This window comes from Serinus canaria, chromosome 10 (genome assembly GCF_022539315.1).
Source record: "Serinus canaria isolate serCan28SL12 chromosome 10, serCan2020, whole genome shotgun sequence".
NCBI lineage: Eukaryota > Metazoa > Chordata > Aves > Passeriformes > Fringillidae > Serinus > Serinus canaria.
The window spans coordinates 12,552,771-12,575,419 of NC_066324.1; the positions used below are offsets into that span (position 1 = coordinate 12,552,771).

Genomic DNA, 22,649 nt, shown 5'->3' on the forward strand with positions numbered 1-22,649 from the left:
CAAGGAGACAGAGATTGAGGGAGACTTGGGAAAGAAGAGCCATATTGGGCTCCCCTAATGAAATGCTTTGGCTGGAAGAGGGGCAGCAGGCTGCCCCTGCATGAGGCCGGGGTTGCTGTGGTGGCATGTAACCTGCACTGGGGGGTTCTCAGGGGCTCCAATTCTCTTCCCACCTGGGCTGCTGCAAGAGCATGTGTGCTGCTTCCACAGGGCTGAGCTCACCAGGGCCCAGGGGCACTGACTTTTGCCCTGGTCAGTGTCCTGCTGGCAGGCAGGGACAGCCTGGGACACCGGGCAGGACAGAGGCAGGACGCCCTGCGGCCAGCGCTGTGCCCCTGGAGGGGTCACACTGCGAGGTGTCTGGGGGGCCATTTGGGCAGGGGCTGTGCTGCTCAGCTGGGAGAAGTGCAGGGATGGTGTGCTGGCAGCATCAGTGGCTCAGCCTGAGGCTGGAGCAGGCCCTGTCCCTGGAGCCAGGCACGGGAGCCTGCGAGCAAACCCTGTGTGGCACTCAGCACAACCCGTGAGCAGCAGAGAGAGCTGCTGTGAAGTGCCCCAAATGGAGACCACAGCCCTGAGCCTTATGGCCCTGGGAGCACACACTGCTGCTCTGCTTCCCAACCTCCTGGGCAGGGTGCAGCCTGCAAAAACCATGCACTAGGAGTAGCTTTTGGAAAGCCATGCCTTCCTAAGCATGGCTGCTGTAGTGAGATGTTAGTAAACTAAACACTGCTCCTCTGGAGACATTAGATTGGACTTGGTGATCTGACAGGTCTTTTCCAACCTAAATGATTCTGTGATTGGAAGGAGGAATCTGTTGTTTTTGACTGCTTGCAGAGCTACCTACACCAAGTGCATTCTGACTTACAGACAGCCCTCAGAGCCTGTGAATGCCTCAGCCATATTCAACACACAAAATACAATGGTTTTGTGAAAGAAAATGCTCCTTCCACAGAGTAGAGCATGAGCAGTAAATATGAGCAGTGCTCACACTACATGGTATCAGCACTCACACTCAGAAATCATTGATACATATCCTTAATTTTTAGATTGAGGATAGCTTTTATGCACTCACTAAACTGTACCACAGAAGGTGTAACGGGTTACACAGGAACTGCAAATGTCTTTCCAGATCCCATTTGATCAATGTAATTAGATATTGCTGGTTTTACCTTGTATTTGAGCATCTAAGATCAGTCAGTAACATAAGAGCACTGTTAAAAAGAAAAGATTTTTCCTAGGAGAACAGGCATGTGCAGCAGGGGTTTGCAGTGTTGCGTGCTGTCAGTCAAAATTTGCTTGCAATGTCATTGAAGGTCAGAGTCCCAATATCTCTGCAATCAAAGCTGACAATGACACATTCACTAGATAGATATATGGAAGGCACTTTTCCACTAACTGTCCTAAAGTAATAAGTGAAAAATTAAAACTTTTCTTTTAAATATACTGCACATATTGTAGCAAAGTGGGTTTGGATTTTTTTTCCCCTGAAAGAAAATAGCAATGATAAAATGGAAAATGAAGAAATAGCACCTGTCATTTTAACCAGCTGTGGCATATTGTTTTCCAGTGTTTTCTAAAGGTTCAGAGCTGTGGAATCAGACCAGTGGAAAAACAATAATGACTAGAGTTGCAGAAGAGAAGCTAAACTAAGAGGGGCACTAACAGGCAGCAAAAGAGGCTCAAAAGAAAATAACATAAATTCTAATTTAATCTACTGATGCAAAACTAGAGATAGTCTTTTTTCAGTTCACTCTGTTTGCATTTATGCTAAGGTTTTGGTTGGGAGCACAGTGCATTTTACAAGCAAATTTCCAGTCTTTTCCACCTAATATGCATTGGTTCACCTCAATCAGCAGAGAGCCAAAAAGAGAACTAAGCCAAAAGGTTCTCATTTCACTGCATCACTTCCTAATGTAGACCATACATACTTCAGCTACCATGAGTCTATCAGAAGGAAAACCCAGGGGGAGAAGCCTGGGTAAAACCAATATTTGACTCCCTCAAACCCAACACTATTCCTAACCCTCACCCTAAACCCAAACCCAATACCATGGCTGGTCCAGATCAGAAATCTGTAGGAGCAGAAATACTGGGACCTTGCTGGGGTCGTTTTGGCATTCTTTTCCCAGCCCCAATGTTCTTGGAGCTGTAGGATGTTAGACTCTCTCAAAAATCCCAGACACAGAATGACGATGAACTTGCCCACAAGCACATATTGCTGGGAAGAGACTCGTGCTCAGAGCAACCATGTCACACCATGCAAGAAACTGATAAATGTTAATAACATTTAAGCACTAGCATCTGTGTAGACAGAGGATTCCAGTACCAATTCCCAGACAAGCCAGTTCTCAAAGGGAAGTTTTGACTTGAAATTATGTTTAAAATAAATAAGTACCCCAGATGTTCAACCAGACAAAATAGGAACATTGTTGGATAAGTAGTTGTGTTATAAGCACAGGAATCTCACAGCTGATTTAATAAAACTGAATTCCTGGTAGAGGAGGGAAACGTTCACAAGGGAAGGAAGAAAATAGAGCAAATATCTTACAATGGTGAGTTTCACACATCCAGCCTGGGAGTCTGACAACCAAATAGACCTTTTGAAGAGCTAAATGGTAACATAAATCACCTGGCAATTTATTATCAAGTGATTATATGTATTTCAGTAGATGTCACACAATATAACTGCATTAATTAAAATGGAATTAACACAGGGCATCTTGCCATATCTAGCAATATATCAAAGCATAATTTGCAATTTGAGTTCTGCCCTCACTGTAGGGCTCCCAGGGCACTCCCCACTTCAGGAGCAGTTGTTTGCTTAAGTCTTTCTTGGGTTATTTTTCAGCTGCAGTTAATTTTGGAAGAACCATTATGCTTTTTTTTAAAAAAGACAAAACCAATTAACACAGTACACTAAAAAGCATTTTGAGTTGAGTTCACAAGGGTACTACTACTACTGCTACAGTGTGGATTTAGTTTTGGAGCCAGGATCAAGTGTTAGGTAGAAGTGCTACTTATGGGACACTGAATACTGTATGCAACTTGTTTTAATTCAAGTGAAAGTGTCTCCTTCCACCAGCAGAGTGAGTGGAGGTTGCAAATACCTTCTCACTTTCAGTGCTGTTAACACTGAGAAGGAATGAATGTCCTAAGAAATAATGTGTTGAAAGAATGTGAGATTCTTAAAATGAATTCATATGGGGAATCTTTTTGTGCTCTCTCATCTCTAACCCCCTTAGGGCTGAAGTCCTCCAGTTCTCCATCTTTAATGAAAGGGAAGGGACAGAGGAGAAAGAAGGATGCATTAAATAACAAAACAGTAAGATACCCAAAAAGAATTGGACCAATTATTCTGTTTGGATGAAACCTTGTGGCAGCACTGCTGGATCTATGACAACAGGAAGGAATACAGAAGGAGTAACTCCTCATCATCAACAAAGAAGTTCATTAGAGCAAGGAAAACAGTGTGATCCCCTAAGCTGCTTTATCTCTCTCCCTAATTCACTATGAAATTCTGCTAGAACTGTTCTTTGATGGTGAGAAGTTAAGCACTCTGTGCTTCACCTGCTGATAAGTATTCAGGATCAACTTTTGAAATCACAGCAGTGTGAGCATTCTTCTCTGCTATGATGCCTGCTTTTATAAATATTATTTTCTTCATTGTCCTTAAAACTTCTGCCAGGCTTCTGGAACAGAAAAGTTCTGTTCTTCAATGAACACAGACATTTCTTCTTAGAAAAACGGGAGCTGCATTCACATGCATCTGGAGGCTCCATTTGGCTTTTAGCCCAGGGATGAATTTATTTGTAGATGATTTTAGAAATCAGTTCCACTGTCTGAATCTGATTTTCTTTACAGCAAAGACAAGCCCCCCTAAACCAAGAAACCTAATTAGGATGCTATGTAACTGCCATAATAATCAGCACGGCTTCTAGGTGCATTCTTACAAAATGAATGTTTACATTGCTATACAGGATTTGCAGTGAGTAGTGTGTGAAGAGTCTCCTGCTGTGCTTGGCACTGTAAAATTCACTTTGCTAAAGAGGGAGCTTCTCCCAAAGAGTTTAGGGCTTTAGCAAGTGACTTGTTCTCTTTTTGTTAGGTGACCTAAAGCCTTTAAGGCCTGGCCTGGACACAAAGGCACAGAAAGTGTTGTTTGATACTGATTTGATTAAATTGAAGCAACTTTTCCACAAGAGTGTTCATACACTGGTTTAATTTGTGTTGATGAATTTACAAGCATGAACTAAATTTGCATAATCAGTCTTGGTCTGATATAAAAGAGAACAAGCACTAAAATTGCACCAGTTAGCTAAATGGATATAAATTAACCCTGAAGCCCTCTCTGAGCAGAATGAAACCTCAGAAACACCATACAGCAGCAGAGAAAAGCATCCAACCAGAGCAATTCTATTTATTACTCAAGGATTAGCAATATTAGATTAAAAAGATGCAAAACCAATTCAAAAGTATTCCAAAGTTAGTCTGCATTGAAAATGACCTATTTGCACAGACACCCTTTCACATGCAGGTTTTGGAGCTGCAGGTCAGCTCAGCTGGGCCTGTGGCAGGAGCTCCAGAGCAGCTGGACAGAGGGATGCACAGAGGGAGACTGTTCTCTGTCCTGGCCACAAAATAACTCAGATGTCACACAGCCTCACAGTTCTGCTCAGGTGTGTGCCCAAGTGTTTGGACTTGACATTTAGTAGAGATTCATCCACTCCACACAGCTTTTACAGTAATTAAAAATCTGAATCAAATCATACTAATTTCACTAGCAAGTCCCAAAATTCTATATAGAACACTGTAAAGTAACAGCAGGACAAAAACTGAGAGAGGGACTATTGCAGTACTATTACAGACTGTAGGGAAAGATGTAAATTACAAATAATGAAGGAGAAGTACTGCAAAGATCTATACTCTCTGTATGAAAATCAACAACAGGCTTTTGAAATGCTAAAAAATTACACCCACGACAAGGCAATGTCACTGTGGGAGAGGAAAAATAGTGACAAATAGTTTTTCAGAAAGGTAAGAGGCATTTGATCATCTCTCCAGCTGGGGCAGTGGTTATTTTTTTTATTATTATTATTGTGATTTGCAAGGCTCTGGATAGAGCTGAGCAATTGCTACAAAAAAGAGAATAGTTTGACAACAGTTCAAATTAAGAAAGAAGTTGATTTTGTCTGGATCATGCATTTTATCTTGTGTGGTCATCTGAATTGCTTATGGGATATTTTCTTTTTGTGTTAAGAAAAATAATTTTTGAAAATCACGTTTTGAGTATTTGTGTAACCATCTTGAACATCACTCACCTTCCCACCCCACCCACTCTTATGGTGAATATTTTCAGATACCTGATCAGAGATCAAGAAGGATATTCTATATCAGTGCTGACCAAATAGACACTGTTAAGTTAGAAAACAATGAATACTCAATGTTTAGTCAAAAAGATCAACTTGTAGACTAAAATAACTGGCACAGTTGTCAAAACTGGACTGTTCAGTGGTGGCTGACAAAGAGAAACAGAGCAAATATAGCTACCCCATCATTTGCTATGAAGTTTGTGCCCTCTAATTTCTCAAGCCAATTCAAACCAACCACTTCCATATCAAATGTGTCTGATGGACAGCCTCAGAGCTGAGGTAATGTGATTTGTTATCTGTCAAATACTGCACATTTGCTGTGAACATTATGGATTTTAATTTTTTTTAAATTAATGTACTTCAAATGTATTCTATTAAGAATCTTTGGAACAGTCTTTATTCACAGGGAAAAAAAATAGATTATATGTCAGTGTGGGCTGTTCACATGGACTTTATAGTGCCTCAGTTTTCAGAGGGTGCAAAACTCCTGCTGAGGACACCAGCTTGGCTCCCTTGGTACATCAGCACCCTCCAGTAGTCTAATGCCACCACCTTCAAAAACCAATGCAAAAAAATTATTTTTGTGCACGAGGAGCTGCATTGAGACACTATTTATAAGTGTATTATTATTCCATCAACCTGCCATGGAAGCAGATGAGTTCTGCACTTTGCTGATCCAGGTCAGCACATCCTGATATCTGTCCTGAAACCTCTTGGCCATATGCAGTGATACTTAAGAAAAAGCCACAAGATGTAAACACTGGATGAGTACTGGATGAGCTTCCTGTGGGTAAATGTCTTGTATAAATAGTGCCCAAGACACATGTTCCAAGGTGGGATTCTCAGCTGATGGACATTGGTTCAGCTCTATAAACTCCCAAAGCAGGGAGGTTGTTTCACCATAAGGGAAGGACAGGCCCTTCTTTCCATCCATGTGCTTTACGTTTCATTTTCCATACCTGTTTACTTTTCCCTCTCACTTTACATTCTTCCCCTTTCTTTGGTGTGAGAAGGATCATTGCCTCCCTTTCCAGAGACAAAACATAATCTGCCATCAGCATCTTAGAGGAGCACCTGTGTCTGTGTATCACTATCATTCATTCCATGGGCTGGCTGGATCTCTCATCTCTGATGGATTTTCCCTTTTCTCCATCTGTCTGTCACACCACCTTGGAAAACATTGCTATTTGAAGGGATGAAGTTTATTTTACAATCGAACTTGCTTTTGCTGAATATTCTGAGCACTTTCTTCCATCTGAGAGAGTTCATGATCTCTGCTCCCCAACTGTTGACATTTATCTGCCCTTTCTTTCATTCCCAGCTCTCTTTCTGTCATTATGATTCTGATTCCAGAATGACCTATTACCATTTGTCTTTTATTCCTGCACACTTTAGGAATGACACCTTTTATGTTGATATCTGGATACCTTTTACATTCCTCTCAAACCTCACCCAACTCAGGCAGCTCTTTGTGTGGAGTAGCAAGTCAGCAGTGCAGCTCCCTCTGCCTCCCCACAGAGCCTCCTCAATCCCCAAGGTGTGCCCTCCCTGCTCCTTCCTGGGCCTGTCAAAGGACAGCATCAACCAGATGCCAATTTTGCAGTGGGTTGAGGTCAGGCCTCACACCTCTCTGTGGGCTGTGTGTAAATCTTGGCCCCATGGAGGGGTACCCAGGAGCATTCAGCAATGCTGAAAGCTGGTACCACCACTCTGGCTGTAGGCAGTGCCAAAATGAGTCCTGCCTTCTCTGCTCTTTTATGAAAGGGACCGAGGGAGAATCCCTGCTCTTCTTCTGACACTCCTGCCTCCAAAGAAATATCTAAGGTGGTTTTGAAGAGAGCTGGGGAACAGGGGTCAATGCCACCCACAGCTGCACACTGTGGAGTCACTGGTGGAAAAAGGAAGAGTCCTTTCATTTAAGCACAAATTTTAAACTATGGCTGCAGCAAATGAAGGGTGAAAATGCATTAGGTAAGGTTAACAAGTTTGCTTGACTCAGCTAATCAATAAGTAAGTAAAGAAGATTCTCTAACCATGAAGAAAACATATTTATTCCCTTGCAAAGGAATGGGGAGGTGCTTTCTGTGATGCTCTGTATACAAAAGTGCCTGCACCTTGTTCATATTAAACTTACATGACACATAAGCTTATATCAAGCTGCACACTGATAATTTGAGTATTCTAACTGATGGCAGCCTTCTCAGTGCTTAGTTAAAACAGAGCTGATATGCCCAAGAGCAAACGAGCTAAACTGCACAGAGCACACTTCTGTAACTGTTCTTGGGCTGCTTTTTCCCTGCACAGCTCATTAGCTATCCAGCACTGCAAAATGCAGGTATTCTCTGCTCCCATTACAGCTTTAATTGAGAGCTTATGATGCAGCACTGCTCTGAAAAAGAATTCAACATCCTTCTCCTCATGGCTTCAGGATAGTGGGCTGTTGATTTTTTGCCCTTACAAAATCCATTTCTTTGTACTTTTTTAATATATATATTTAATATATGACTCTCCAAGAGCTTAATATCCTAATGTGCCTTTTACAGAGGAGGAGAATCAGTCAAAGCTAAGTAATCTGCCTAAGATCACAGAGGAAGGCTGTGGCAGCATCACACTGAGACCTGAGGTCTCCAGAATCCTATTACTGTGCTCTAACCCCAAGACCATCCTGTCTTTCTTAAAAGCTTTACTATTACATTTAAGTATGCAGAGACTCAGATAGAAACAAAACCAGAAGGCATAAACAAACTCAGCATGACAGTGACTGCAAGTACCCTGAATCAACAGAAAAGCTAACAGATAAAGTTATTTCACTTTGAAATAGATTTGGAAAGTACATTCTAATATAATGAATTTATATCTATTTTAAAATACTAGTTAATTAGTCAGGAGACTAAAACATTCCCGAAAACAAAGGCAAGTGCTGTGGGGCATGATCCTCCTTTGTGAGAATTTACTATTTTAAATGTGTATTATGTCCATGATCTCCTAGGTAAAATCTGCTGGAAATAAGAATAACCTTTTCCCTTAAAGATATTGTCTCTTTCCCTGTGATAAGTCTGTCCATCACCAAAGAACTGACAGAAGGGCAGAAGGGAAGGTCACTGATCAGAAGCCACACAGCCATGCAGCAGAAATGGTTCTGCAAACACATGAAGCTATTCTCAGCCTTGCCATCAGTATCACAGACAGACCCTGCCAAAGCTGACCCCACTGATCAGAATGACTCTGGCCATGCAAGGGCTCCTGCATGTTGGGGAACTCTGCTACTACTTTGATGAACAGACAAAAAGCCACGTGTGAGCTGCTTTGCTGTGTTGCAGACACATTGTTTTAATCCCATGCCTTCCAAAATTATGGCCTTAGGCCATTTTTGCTGTTGGTCAGTCAGTGTCAGTCCTCTGAAGTGATTTTATGTCACCTGAAATCCCCACTTAGAGTGGAAGCAGGAGGATGTGTGCAGGACAGCAGGAAGTTAGAAAAAAACCAGCTGGAGATAAAAGGGCATAAATAGTAGATAGAAGAGAGCCTTTGGGGAAGGCCACAATACCTCTGCTTGAGTACCTCTGGAAAATTTCCTTCTATTTCCAAATGTCCAGAGTAGTGGAAAAAGTCCAGCCAAGGGATTTCACAATGTAATCAAGTAGTCACCTCAGAATATAATCAGTTAAGAGATTGTTTTATATACACCTGCTATACTGCATTATTTATCATGCCCGGAAGGCTCTGCATGACTTGCTATCTTTCATCACAATTCATCCTCCGTGGCAGGTGACTGTCATGAAAGAAAGAAGAGAAGATTCTCAGAACAACTCAACCAGCCACCACCTACTCAGTCTGGAACTGCCCTTGCAGCAGCAGGGTTTGTAACCTGGCTTTGAGCTGAGACCTGCAGTCCCGTTATTCTGCACACTAAAAGCAGCAAGCACAGTTCATGCCTTAAATGTTTCATATTTGAGGCTATTCTTACACTTAGGGAAGGAAAGGAAATTGAATTTTGATCTTCTTCAGATCATGGTACGAAAGGTATTTTATTTCAGGGAATTATCTTTGTGTGTGACTAATGTTTGTTCATTTGTCCGCTCTCTGGAATTGAAGGTAGGGCATTCCGAGATGTTATTGTAGTGCTAAGTGCAATAAAAGCTGCAGTGAAAGTAGCTAAACACCCTGAGGAAAGCAAACACACAGCTAATGACACACAGCAACTGCTCTACTTTGAGGATTTACTGGGACAAACAGTTACAACCAGAAGCAGAGTTTATGACATTGAGGAGCCTGATCAGCTTCAAATGCATCTTATTCAGTCACATTTACCTAAAAGAGCATTTCTGACTCATGAAAGGTTCTTCATCAACTTAACTGGGAACATGGTGGGAAATAAGAAATACTGCCTTGAATAAGGGTTTGTTTCTGGGAGGCTGTGATTCAGTGCTTCTGGAAAGACCAAAGCAAGTGGTGAATAGTACGTCTCTCTCTCTCACCTTTTTTTTTTTAACATTGTATTGTACCATCCCACTTTTGTTTCAAGGTTTACCAGGGGTTTGAATTGAATCCATCCAAAGGAAGACTTGATATTCAAGGCTGCCCCTCGGCAAAGAGGAGTTTTGCATTCATTAATATTGCCTTGGGATGAAGGAAGGAACAGGAGAGCCCTGATTGACCTTAGACATTTATAAAGGTAATCTAATTTGTGCTCGTTTGCTACTTTTTCATTAAAGCCACTGGAATGTTTCTTATCATGGGTTCCCTTTTCCCTTGAGAAAAGTTTCAACAAATAGACCAAATCCAGCACAGAGCTGGCCCAGCAAATGACTCAAGTGATGTGGAAATGCAGACTTGGAGAAATTTACTGCATTCTGACCTGTGGAATTAGGAAGGTAAAACCAGAACCAGGAAAGTCTACAGTCAAACAAGTCAACTTATAGCTACTCTATGGCTCATAGTACATTCACATGCAAGTGACTGCAGCTTATCTAGGACTGACTGAATATATGTTGTTCATGCAGGGCAGCAGCCCATTTCACAGCTGAAACATTTTAACAACCACGGTCCATTTGTGTACACGCAGAGGGTGGAGAAGTAAATCTAGTCCTCAATACTGAAGCTTTCTCACAGTCACACAGTTGAAGACGTAATTCCAGAAACAGGTGATGCCAGTGATGAAAAGAAACGTTGTAGTTCTCAGAAACATTACTGCTACTTGTCAGGAACATTTCTTCCCCCCCCCCGCCCCCCCGACTTAAAGTATATTTGTTATACCACAGATTAACAGTATCCATTTAGGGAAGAAATGGCCTTGAATCATTGTTTCATCTTAGGAACCACAGGTGATGTTGTACACAGTCTGTTTACAACCTCAGGGTTAGTGAAAATGAAACCAAACTAAGAAATGCCGACCATTGACCAGAACGAGCCCCGCCAACATTTCCTTCTTTAATCTCTTAACCAAACAATACGACACATGACAGCACAATGGTGGGGATGAGGTTTCACAGCCTGCTGGGAATGCCACCTTTTGCTTCAAAAGAAATAAAAGAATGTTTTGTTTATCTGATTTGCATATTGCACATTAAATAAGCCCTGCGAGCGACCGTGCTTCAAAATGGACTTATTTTTAAAGAAATGTAGATTAATAATCCTCCTTGCTTAAAAAATGAGCTTCAATATTTGTGCGAATCGTAGAGTGAAAAAAATCAATGTGCTATCGACTGCTGGGGATGATCACATTCATTTTGCCCTTTGTGGTTGGTGAAATCCATGCTGCAATTACAGAGACAGGCTGGCAGCAAAGAGCCTCAGTTGGGCTTTCAGCTCCACATTAATCCAAAACTCACCATTTTAATGCAGATATAGATTGCCACGAGTCAATAGCTGACTACTTGAATTGTGAAGTAGCAGTTCCATGCTATATTGGCAGCACTGGCTGTTACAGTATCTTCAAGTATTTTGAAATTTCAAAGTGTTGCTCCATGAAAGTGAAGAGCGTAACTGACACCACATCAGAAGGGGCTGCAGTGTTAATGCTATTATCATCAATGCTAGAATCTACAATGAAGACATAACAGCACAAATAATCTTAAAGTAGATCAAAAGTCGACTTTTCTTAGGATAACGTACAAACATATCCACTCATGTTGTAATGGCCTGATGCATTATCTCACAGAGTACCCCAAGTGTTGAATTTTTACAATATAGTTCCTAATTCTCTCTCATTTACGCTGTTTCAAGCACAGATGACTTCACCAGAGTTCACTCTGCATTTACAATCCGCCAAGCGAGGTCAGAATTTGGCTTTGGGTAGCAATTCCCTTTGCAGCAATCTGTCTGTAAGCAGGAACTGAATTCTGCCACTAAATTTGTGTGAAGAATAGAGGAATCCACTAGGTGATCATTGTCTCTGCAGCACGCCAGGTGCAGGGTGAACATAGGACTCTGTTTTATGTACGGTGATGACATTCCTGTACAATTCCATGATGCTGACCACTTTCTGCCCCATCCTGGTGCACTGACAGAGCCACACCACGCTCTTACAGCTGTCATTTATGGTGCACAGAGCCAAGGCAACCCGAAACCCAGGGAGCCTGATGGAAACGCTTCCATTGATTTTACTGAGCTGTGCTTGAGTGCCTGCAGACAAGTTCACCCCAGCAGCGAGCAGCAGAGCTGGCTGCTGTGTGCCAGGGCTGGGTCTCAGAGCAGGCAGGCTGTGTGTGCCCTGCCACCCTGCCCAGCAGCCAGGCTCTGCACACCCCAGAGGCACCGTGCAATTTCTGGTTTTCTGTTAATTTCAGAACTGATTAAATATTTACAAATTTCCATCAGCGTGCAATGGTGGCGCTTAGGGATGCAAACATTCAGGTTTGATGTTGACCACCTTTTCCTAACTCACACACATAACCACTGTCTGTGCTACAGGTAGGAATAGGAGAGGTGTGTGCTGAGGCTGAGCAACAAAAACACAGCTGCAGCAAAATGTGCACACTCATTTTTGTTACCAGGGTAACCTGTGAACTCAGCAAGATCTCTTAGCACACGTAATACTATCAATAATAAATTAATTAAATAGGAAATATATAAGGAGCAGGCCCAGTTTTTTTGTAGCAAAATCAGGTGTGTGCAATCCAAAGCAGCCATTTTCCTTTGTTCATATCTGAAATAGTCTCATTTGATGTTGGTAAGCTTTCCTGTGATTTAGACTCTTAACAATGAGTGGAGCAGAGTATGCAGCTATGAGACTTTGTGGAGGATTTAAAAAGAAAGAGGATTCACCCTGGTGTTATATATTGATATTCTGTGTAGCTTTTCATAGCCTACCTGATATACCTTAACAATTTGCCTTAAAAACATTATGAGATTTGAGAAGGATCTTAACTTTGCCTGCAGAAAAAAATACTGGTTCTTGCCACTGAGCTGCAGTTGAGGGGTTCTGACATCTGGAAATCTCATTAAGTAAAAAAATTGATATATTGTGGAAATTAAGATTATTTTTATCTCAGTTTTAAGCAGACTCACACTATGTTGAGAAACAAACAACCAGAGTTTTTCAGGTTTTTGATTGCTTAGAAAGTTGTGAGCTTTCCGATGTTTTTCTTCTGATTTCCTCAATAAAACATAAGGTTCATCTCAATTATAATGGACAACATAACAGAAATTTCGTTAGTAGCAAGAATCAGAATAACAAGTTTCACTGAACATGATGAGAAGAGAGAATGATTCATTTGCATGGGCAGGCATTGCTAGGGATCTTCCATAGGAAGAGTTTGATTAGCTGAGACTGAACAAATTCTTAAAATTGTCAGAATCAGGTCCTCTCCTTATGAAATCACCGTGATCTAAAATGCCAGATAGAAAGAAGTCTAGGCCACAACAATTCAACTTCAGTTAGAATATTATTAAGAAAATGGAAAAAGTGCTTCAATTCAACAGGAAGAGTTTTTTTGTCTTGACCTTCCTACCTGAGTAGTTTTAATTAATTATGAGGAATTGGACTTACTGTGGAGTGCATAATGATAGCCATTATGTGGAAACCCTAAATTTAGACCCTGTTTTTACAGCCTGTACAAACAAACTACAAAGTCTGTCCCAAGCAGCCAGAAATCTTAGCAGAAGGCACAGGCAGTAGGGATGAGGTGCTGGATGCAGAACCCAGCCAAGTCCCAGCACCCAGCAGAGATTGTCTGACCCTGTTTTAGGAAGTGGGAGGGTGCTGAGAGGTGTAGGGGAGGTGGGCACAGCACAGGGAGGGGAGGGAGCTGGACCTGACTCAGGACTCAGGCAGTGGCAGGGAAGAGGCACAAAATGCCTGACCTGAAGCAAGCCCAGGGAGCTGCTGTTCCAGCTCCTTTGTGGCCCTGGCTGGAGCCTCTCTACATTTTCTTCTTTTCTTTCTGAGGACAATTTTGGTTTGATTTTCCCTAATGTGGCTTCCTGTCTTTGCAGGGGGGGGGCACCAGCCTGCCAGGGATTGAGCTCCCCCCCAAACTGACTTTTTCCTTATTTTCAGTGTCCTTGTGTTACTTCTGCTGCCACTTTTTCAGACCATCCAGACTGAGGCTGATTTTAAGGTGTTTAGGGAAACTTTGTACTCCAAGAAAGTTAATTTTGTACAGTCCAGGAGAAGTAAGCCTGCCTTTAACAATCTCCACCTGGAATAAGAAAAACTTAATAAATTCTTCATGTTTACTGCATTTACACAAGGCCCCAGACTATGGATTACCTTTTTATTACTCCTTGTTGTAAGGTTTTTTTCTCTATTATTAGTTTTGTTTTTTTCTTTTTTTTTTTTTTTTAACAAAACAGTGGCAAGAAGAGAAAATTGCTATCTTCCCTGTGGACATTTATAGGCTTTTGAATGAAAGTTTGGTTACAGATTTGTTCTCTGTGGAAGCATGAAATAGTTTTCCTTCACAGAGCTGGTGTGCCCCATATCTCAATAAGAGCTTTCCCAATGCTCTGGCAGCAGCTATGCCACAGGAAAAGGGGTATGTCTAAAAACCTGGAGTGTCTGCTTCACTGCTGACAAAGCACCAAGAAATGAATGTGCCCACACACACCAACCTGTTTCTACACAGGAGATCCTATGTGCACTTTTTATAGACAATCCATAGACAGTGGCTGCTGTTCACTATTTTTAGCTGCAATGCTCTCTCCAGCAGTGAGTGGAATTTTCCAGCGCTGCCTAATGTTGAAATAATGAACTTTGGCAAATCTAAATCAGCCGAGAGCAAACTGCAAATATGAGACCCTGTAGCATAGGTGGCAGTTTGTGTCATTGCATCACTGGGGCTGAGCTGTCCTTCTGTCTCTGAGGACAGAGAGAGAAATCCTGCTGGACTCCAGGCTCATGATCTAGTTTCTCTATTGCTATGTCCTTTATCCTATTTTCATAACTTGGTGCTGTCATTCTCTGTCTGCCCCTCTCCATACATTAGTGCAGAACTCACTATAACATTGTAGCAGTGGTCTTCTCCAGGGGAAATCTTTGATATTTTCTAAACTAACTATAATTCCCTATCAGCATCTAATGTCTGCATTTCAAGAACACGTGGAGTTAAGGAATGGTCCAGCCCAGAGCAGTGACAAAAGACAAGGAATTTTCTCTCTGTACTCATTATGAAGTGTGCAGAAAGAGCCAGTTCACTGCAGGATGGGCCCACAGAAATGCCCAGAAATACAAAGCTCTTCTCAGGAAGAGCTCACATGCAAACATACAGGTATTCTGGAGAAGACAGAAATGAAATAAGTTAGGAAAAGCAGTGCTAAGGGAGGGAAACTACAGCAATTATAACCCCCTTTTACAATCAAAAGAGTGGTGAGCTGAACTCACAGCTTGAATGTTGCTGCCCAAGCAAGAGGAGGTACAAAAGGAAATCCTCTTATGAAATGGAAAGGCAGTTCCTCTCCATGCCACAAAAGGAGCCTTGAAAGATGAGAATCCAGGTACTAATCTTTCTGCCACTATTTCTCTCTTCCAATGGTTATTTCTACCAGAGCATCCATATGAGCAAAACTAACTCACCAAAAGTACAGGCAAAAAAATCCCCTGACCCTTCAATGCCTAAATAACCACTGCATGAGGTTTTAGACTTGTAACAGGTATCAAAATTTATCACTGAATAAAAAAATAACCCCAATGAAAAAGACTGGCTGGTAAAAAGGACACAGCATCATTCTCATAGGTTAATCCTCATCTGATTTATACATTTATTTTAATTGAGGTCCTTCTATTTGGTCTAAAATTAATATTTTCAGAGCCAATGGACCTGCAGTTAACATAAGTATCTGTCACTGAGTTATTCAAACTCATCACTACAGCATTAGCATACATTCCATACACTGACTATTCATAAAATTCCCATGTTAAATTTGAAGTTTTATTATTCCCTTAAAAGCCCTTAATGGCTCCAGCCCTGCACACCTGACAGAAGTTCTGCCACCATTTCCCCTCAGCCATTCCCCAGTTTCAGCATGGGCAGCCTGCTGGAGACCATTGCCAACAGGGAGAGAGCTCAGAGCAATGAATTCTTGTATCTCTGCCTCTTCATAGGTCTCTGAATGAGCATTTAGGATCAAAAATATGGGTATTTCTCATACAGATTGTTTGTGTGTGGTGCAATTGGTCTAGACAACGAAGCTGGGCTGAGTTTCCCTGGATTCTGGAAAATGCAGAATATTCAAGGGCTGATTTCAAGTCATTCACAAGTCAGTAGCCACCCCACAGGTGTTCATGTGTTTTCTGGTTATTTGTTAGCAATTCAGAAATTCAAAGTAGAAACTTTACATGTCAATCTACAGACAAACCTTAACATTTACTGAAAACAAATGCAAAAAAAATTGGTTTCATCAGAATAAAGTGGATTCACACTTGACAGTACATTCATTACAATTGAAAAAATTGCAGTATTACAATACTTGTAATTCAATTGCTCCTGAGCCTCTTAATGTGATGATAAGTTGCCTCATTAAAAAAATATTTTGCTTCTTAATTTAGGTATGAGGAAAGGGGAAGTACAGAGATAAGTAATTATATCTCTAACAGAGAATACAAAATGAGCTAAATGTATCTGCAGTATAACTCAATATGAGCTTTTTTCCCCATTTTCAGTATTGTAGACCTCATTTGCATCCTAAATCAGAATGAAATGCTGCAAAAGTTTTTTGAACCAAAACCCAAGAAAAAGCTCACCTTATGCCAACAGAATACTTTGTTTTCATGTGTTCATAATGCCACTGTTTTGCTTTTAGAATTTTTCTTTGACTTAATTTTGTTATGAATTAAAATTAAAAAGCAAACGTGATAAAACCAAATTTGTAGGAAATTATGCAAAATTCTGTATGAATGATTTGTAATTTATTTTTCAAAACTTCTTATAAATGGAAATGTCATTAGAGGTAGCCTGTTGCAGCAAATTTCACCTTTTACAAATCTGCACATTTTTGAAGAAATAGATTTTGTCAAGTTATTTTTCCATCAACTCTCCCTGATATCAATATCTCAAGCCTGTGAAACATCAGACTGAGGGAAGCTATTACAAATACTGTATGTGTAAATAAGTATCTCCATCTAAATTACTTCATACTTTTTCACACAAGAAGCATAAATGTAACAAAAGATCAATCTGACTGTAAATATCCAAATATGTCCTTTAAAAGCCAAAGGAATGTCAGATACAATTTATTTTCAGCCAGTGCAAACTGAGACATTAAGTGGCAATTCTACTTCCATTAGCTAAATCTGGCAAATATGCAACTGTTTAAAGGCATTGTCAATAGCCATTGCACAATTAAGTATTTGTACTGATGCCTTATTAAATTACCCTTTTCAAGTAGGCATAATAAACTAGGAGTTCACTGTACAGATTTTCATGGTGAAAGTCCAGATCACTGGAAAATTTATTTAAAGGGAATGCAGTCCACTGAGTAATGAAGTAAATGTCAAATGTTTTTGGGCAAATAAGTCTGAGCTGTCTTAAAACTTTTTTGGCAGGTATAGCTAAAGATAACTCTAGTAAGATAAAGCCTTCAGATTTACAATTCTGATTTTTGGAGTTCCCAGGTAAAGTTTCAAATGCATCTCCAGCAGCAAAGCCTGTGTGGTGGGGAATGGAGATCACTACCACAGGCAGCCAAAAATGGGAAGTCAGCCAGAGCTGATAACTTGGATGTTTCTCTGGAATACCTTTATTCCCCTCAGTTTAATTATAGATGTTGCTAGATCCACTGTGGGCCCTGCCCAGCTCAGGCTGTGGGAGGGGGCTTGGCCCTGGCTGCACACCCAGCCAGCACCAAACCCGGGACAGAATGAAATGCAGAATTGCTTTCCTGCATTGAATTATTGCTTCCCAGGGGCAGGGCAGGTCTTTGAGGATCAGTGTTGCTGAGGATGGGCCAGGATGCTGAGGATGTTTTCCCAGCCCAGCCACAGAGCTGGAGGAGAGCCAGGGCTCCTCCCTGCTCCAGGGCATGGCCAGGACCCAGCCCAGGGACAAACGCTGCCACCCCAGCAGCTGCCAGTGCCCACCTCGCTCCTGTGGGTGTCAGGATAAATGGCCAAACCAATCCAGACTGGGGGTGTTTCACTCAGTCCACTCAATGGAAATTAAGTACTTTACCTGTGCCTCTTTCCCCCCTAAATATTTGTTCTGCTTGCTGTTCCACACAAACAGAACAGGCTATATTCAGGTGCCACATTTTCAAAGCTTACTTGTGACCTTTCTTTTTTTTTCCTCATTGTCAGGTGCTGAAAGGCACAGAGAATTACCCTCACTCCCCCAGCTTTGTGCCAGTTTGCCACCATTGAAAAGGAAAAGCAATGGCCACAGACTGACAAGATGTTTCATGTTGGAGAATTGGAATTTTGTCTTTCCAGCCCTCTTCCAGGGCTGGGCAGTGAATTTCTTTATACACAGTGCACGTATCCTGCCAGGCATCAGCAGTGTCTGGCTAGAACTGACCTCAAAGGAAGACAGGCACTGATATTTGCAAGCAGATTTTGGACACTTGCAACACTAAGGCTTTATCTCAAATGTAAGATCAAACCACTTATATTATTTATACTTTCCTCCAGCATATTCTCTTTGAATATTTTCTCACTGAATGCACGATGATTTCTTCTCTTCATAACTTTTTTGATTACTAGTGTCAGTCTGCTGCTTTTAAGAATGGTAGAGTTGCAATGTCCAAACTGTTATACACAGGGTGGTGAATTTATTCTTTTAAATTATAGCTTAGTATATTTAGTCAGTTTGTTTTATATCGAGTATTCATTTAAGTGGTTTTCATTGTATTGACATTTTATAATGCCCTCCTAATATTCTTATTATTGATTTTAATACTGCAATGGTATTATTCATGGTGACACCTATTGGAAAGCAAGCTTCAATTATATCAATAGATGCTATTATTATAACATTGATAACATTAATATTTGATAGTGGCATAAAATGTGATGCATTGGCAATTAACTCATTAATGTAGATATCATTAACCAAAAATGTCAAAGTTGTTGTAATGATTTTTCTGTGGTTTTCTTTAACAAATTCTCTAATCACCGGCTCAGTTTTGCATTTCCAAGTGTGCATTAGCCACAAAAGTTTTTCTGAAAACTAAATAACATCATCCCTTTTAAATGAGAAAAGATGGGCTTTTATGGCTCAGAAGATGCCCTGAGTCTTGAATCAAGAGCATTAGTAAGAGATAGAGCATCTGAAACTCCAGCACAGAATATTCAAAAATAAAAGATTTACCAAAACATAACTGTGCCTTTTTGCTTGTTGCTTAGCAACCAGAATTGATCCAGCAAAAAAGTCACCTGACTGAGGGATTGCTGGTGGCAATATTACTCCATCATTTTTCTTTTTCACACTAAACTGATGAAGGTTCTATCAGAAACAGCTATTAAATGTTTCTTTCTTTTCTCTCCAGCTCCTTAATTATACAGTAAAAACATTTCTATTGCTGTTGCTGACAGGAAGAGAGCACAATGTAAAGCTTAAATAATTAACAGGCTTATTCAAATACATCTAGCTCTAAAAGGAGAAATACTGCAAGTCACAACTCACTGTCAACTCTGCCATCCCAAAATAACAGATGCACTGAGCTCTTCATATAGCAGCAGAATAGCCATTTTTACCACACCTGCACTGATGGACAATTTGCAATAATCTTTTAAAAACCACAGACTAAGAATACTTGTTGTTTTGATGACTCAGTTGGAATTCACCACCACATTTGTCTTGCTTTCATCATTTCTAAACATTAGCATTTTCATCTGTTGACTGAAAGCACTTCTGGTCCTCTAAAACATATATATAAAACACTTTTGATCTTTTAAAATCCTCCTGTCAACCTGGAATCACACAGCCTCTTACATTACCTTGTTCTTGTCCTTAATGGTGACCTGCAGTGAACTCCACACTCCCTACTTTCAGATGTTCAACATCCTTCCTTTGTTAAAAGCTGCTGATCAAAAAGGAACATTGTGTTCGCTGTGTTTCCCTCTATAGCCCCTCACAATCATTTACAGGAATTACACTAAAACACAGGCTATGGACAGCAGCAATTTCATTTAACCACATACTGGATTTTTGTTTTGCTTTCTGCAATATTTGACTCCTTAAGCAAACAAGGGAAGGGAAAGCATCTTGGGACTTACAGAGTTGGCCCATCACGAGCCAATGGAAAGTGGAGTCAAGGAGTGGCCAAAAGAATATTGTTTTTACCTGCTGATTCTTTGAATTGAATGCTCTATATAAGCTCAGATGGCATTTGTCCTTTTAAGAAGTGAAGAAATGTTACCCAAATGGAGCATGTATCCAGTTTCACTTTTCCTCTGTATCATATTCAGATCTGGTAGATGGGATTTGATGCTGTTTCCCATAATGCCTCCATGGCTTTTTCTGTAAAAGCTTAACAAGGACACAGCATCAGAGAGTCTTTAGTGGCTAATACCCGACCCCTTTCTCTCACATTACAGCTCCAAGTGACCATTTTCATGCCAAAAGGTCACCAACATCCCCATCCCCATGGAACCAATGTGCATCAACCTTCTAACCTTTGCCACCGAGAGATGATAGCTATTTGGGCTGCAATCCCTTCATTACAGATGCTCCATATTTTATATTTAGTGTGGGAGGTCAAATTTAGGAAAGCAATTTCTCTTAAAGCTAAGAGTTCCAATAATCCAAGATCTTCTATTGGCTTATGGGTGAGTGGACAGTAATGGGTTTATGGGCAGCTTTTTTCTCTTCGCTGGGGAGGGAATTCCGTCAATCTAAATTTTTAGGATTGGGTGGCTACCATTGTTTATTATTCAATGAGCTCTTATTAGATTGTATCTAAGCACACTACAGCAGGCAGAGAGTATCCTTATAAGCGGTCTCACAGGCTGGATCAATATCTCAAGGCATTTACAATCTTCTTGAAACAGATTAAATAATGTTATTTTTTAAATTCTGTTTTTAAGGCTTATATGCGGTCATGCAGTTTTGTTAGTGACAAAAGCATTCATCCATTATCATCATTAATCACCATGGTTAATTTCCTGTTCAAGCAGCTTGCATCTTAATACAGAGACCACCTTTGGTGGAAATAACATTTCACAGCAGATCAAAGAAGGGTTGAGTAAATCCCAAAACCGAAAAAACAATTTAAAAAAAAACCACTCCAAAATGGTGGTTGAAAGATATCTGCTCTACATCCAGGGGGAGCATTTTGATTCCAGTTTGTACTGATCTTTGTAAAATAGAAAAACTGTTATAGTCCCAATACTGCAGATATTTAGACACATGCTTAGGTTCTTACAGCAAGGCCCAAGCCAACAAGGCATTTGAGGACATGGTTGCATCCAGGACAGCATTCAGGCATGTGCTGGTAAATCAGAGACCCCTACAGAGTGTTTGGAGGGCAAGGTAAGAGTTTATCATCCATGACACCATTGAACAATTCTTGTTCTAGAAGGCCAGTGCAGTCTGTGGCTAAAAATCTATCTTAGACCTGCAAAACTACATTGAGACAGAAAAGTTTTGAAGCTACCTGTGAATAAGAAATTTGGAGCAAATCACTATTGTCTGTAGGATCATGTTCTCCATTAGCCAAAAATATTAACAGAAGTGTTAGGGAAACCTGAATTTTTCCAAGATAGCATTGACCAAAGCTCCTTGTTAAAAAACAAAGCTTGCTATAAACAGAGATCAGAAACAACATCAGGTCATTGGACTGGGAAGAACTAGTGACGTGCTCTTACAGCTCCTTGCTGCTGGGCAAAGCATCCTTAGATAAATCCATACCCATTAAACAGTTGGGCCCAGCAGATTTCAAGTTTCCAGCTTTCTCCTTTAATAACAGCTCCAGAGATTCCAAAAGGAGATCCATAGGCAGAGACAGCAAACAATAAACATCCTTTGTGACGGGGCCAAGACAAGATCACAATGGAGTTCTTAAAGTCAATTTCTCAAATATTTATTTGCACCTACATTATTCTTCTCCACTTGCTGAAACCTACTTAGGATGTCAAGGAGGCTGCCTGCAGTCCCTGGAGGGCTGGCCCTGGTGCCTGCTGAGCAGGAGCTGTGCTGGGAGCACAGCCCCTCCTGCCACCATGTGCCAGGCACACCCACACACCCCGAGTCACCAGGGGATGAACACGACAGAGCCCAGTGTGCACAGAGACTTGGTGAGAAGGAAGAACTGCACATTTGGAGATCTAAGGGGCAGAAGATACAGCATTAACTCTAGTGAGGTTTTAAAACAGCACCCAGCCCTCAGTGCCAGTGCCTGGGCCATGGGGAGAACCTGCAGACTTACTGTGAATCAGGGAGAGGGCACATGGGAGGCATATGCTAAACACCTTTTTTAGACCATTTTGAGCCCTTAAAGGAACACCTGCAAGGAGCTGGTGCCACATGTTTGCCTTGAGAGTGCCTGGAAACATCTGTGGGTTCACACTGGACATTTGGAGAACATGAGATGGGAACTGGTGATGATGAAGGCAGTTCTGGAAATAACACTGGGCTGATCTGACCCCTGACATAATCCCACTCTGATCAATAGGGTTATCAGCATTTTTTAAAGAGTGAGTCTGGCTAGCTTCACACTGCATTTTTGTTGCAGTACAAAGGGTGTCAGTTTCTTCAATCTCTTTTAAAACATCTTCCATCACCCTTTTTGCCAGGAATATGGAAGTCAAATTGTCAGGATGACTGTGAAAGAAATAAAGAGACTAGACTGCCTTGCTGTGGTTAACATCCCTGGTGTTGCCTTTCCTTTATTATCAGGCTCAAA

General features: G+C 41.0%; 1 long non-coding RNA gene across 1 annotated transcript in view; it reads left to right on the plus strand.

Annotated features, from left to right (window-relative positions):
- The window catches only part of LOC127059989 (uncharacterized), a 72,561-nt gene extending 53,484 nt beyond the window's left edge, over positions 1-19,077 (plus strand). Inside the window, exons 4-5 of the long non-coding RNA XR_007778431.1 lie at positions 9,898-10,047; positions 18,106-19,077. This is a non-coding gene — a long non-coding RNA (uncharacterized LOC127059989). The remainder of the gene's footprint in view (positions 1-9,897; positions 10,048-18,105) is intronic.
- Positions 19,078-22,649: the final 3,572 nt, after the last annotated feature.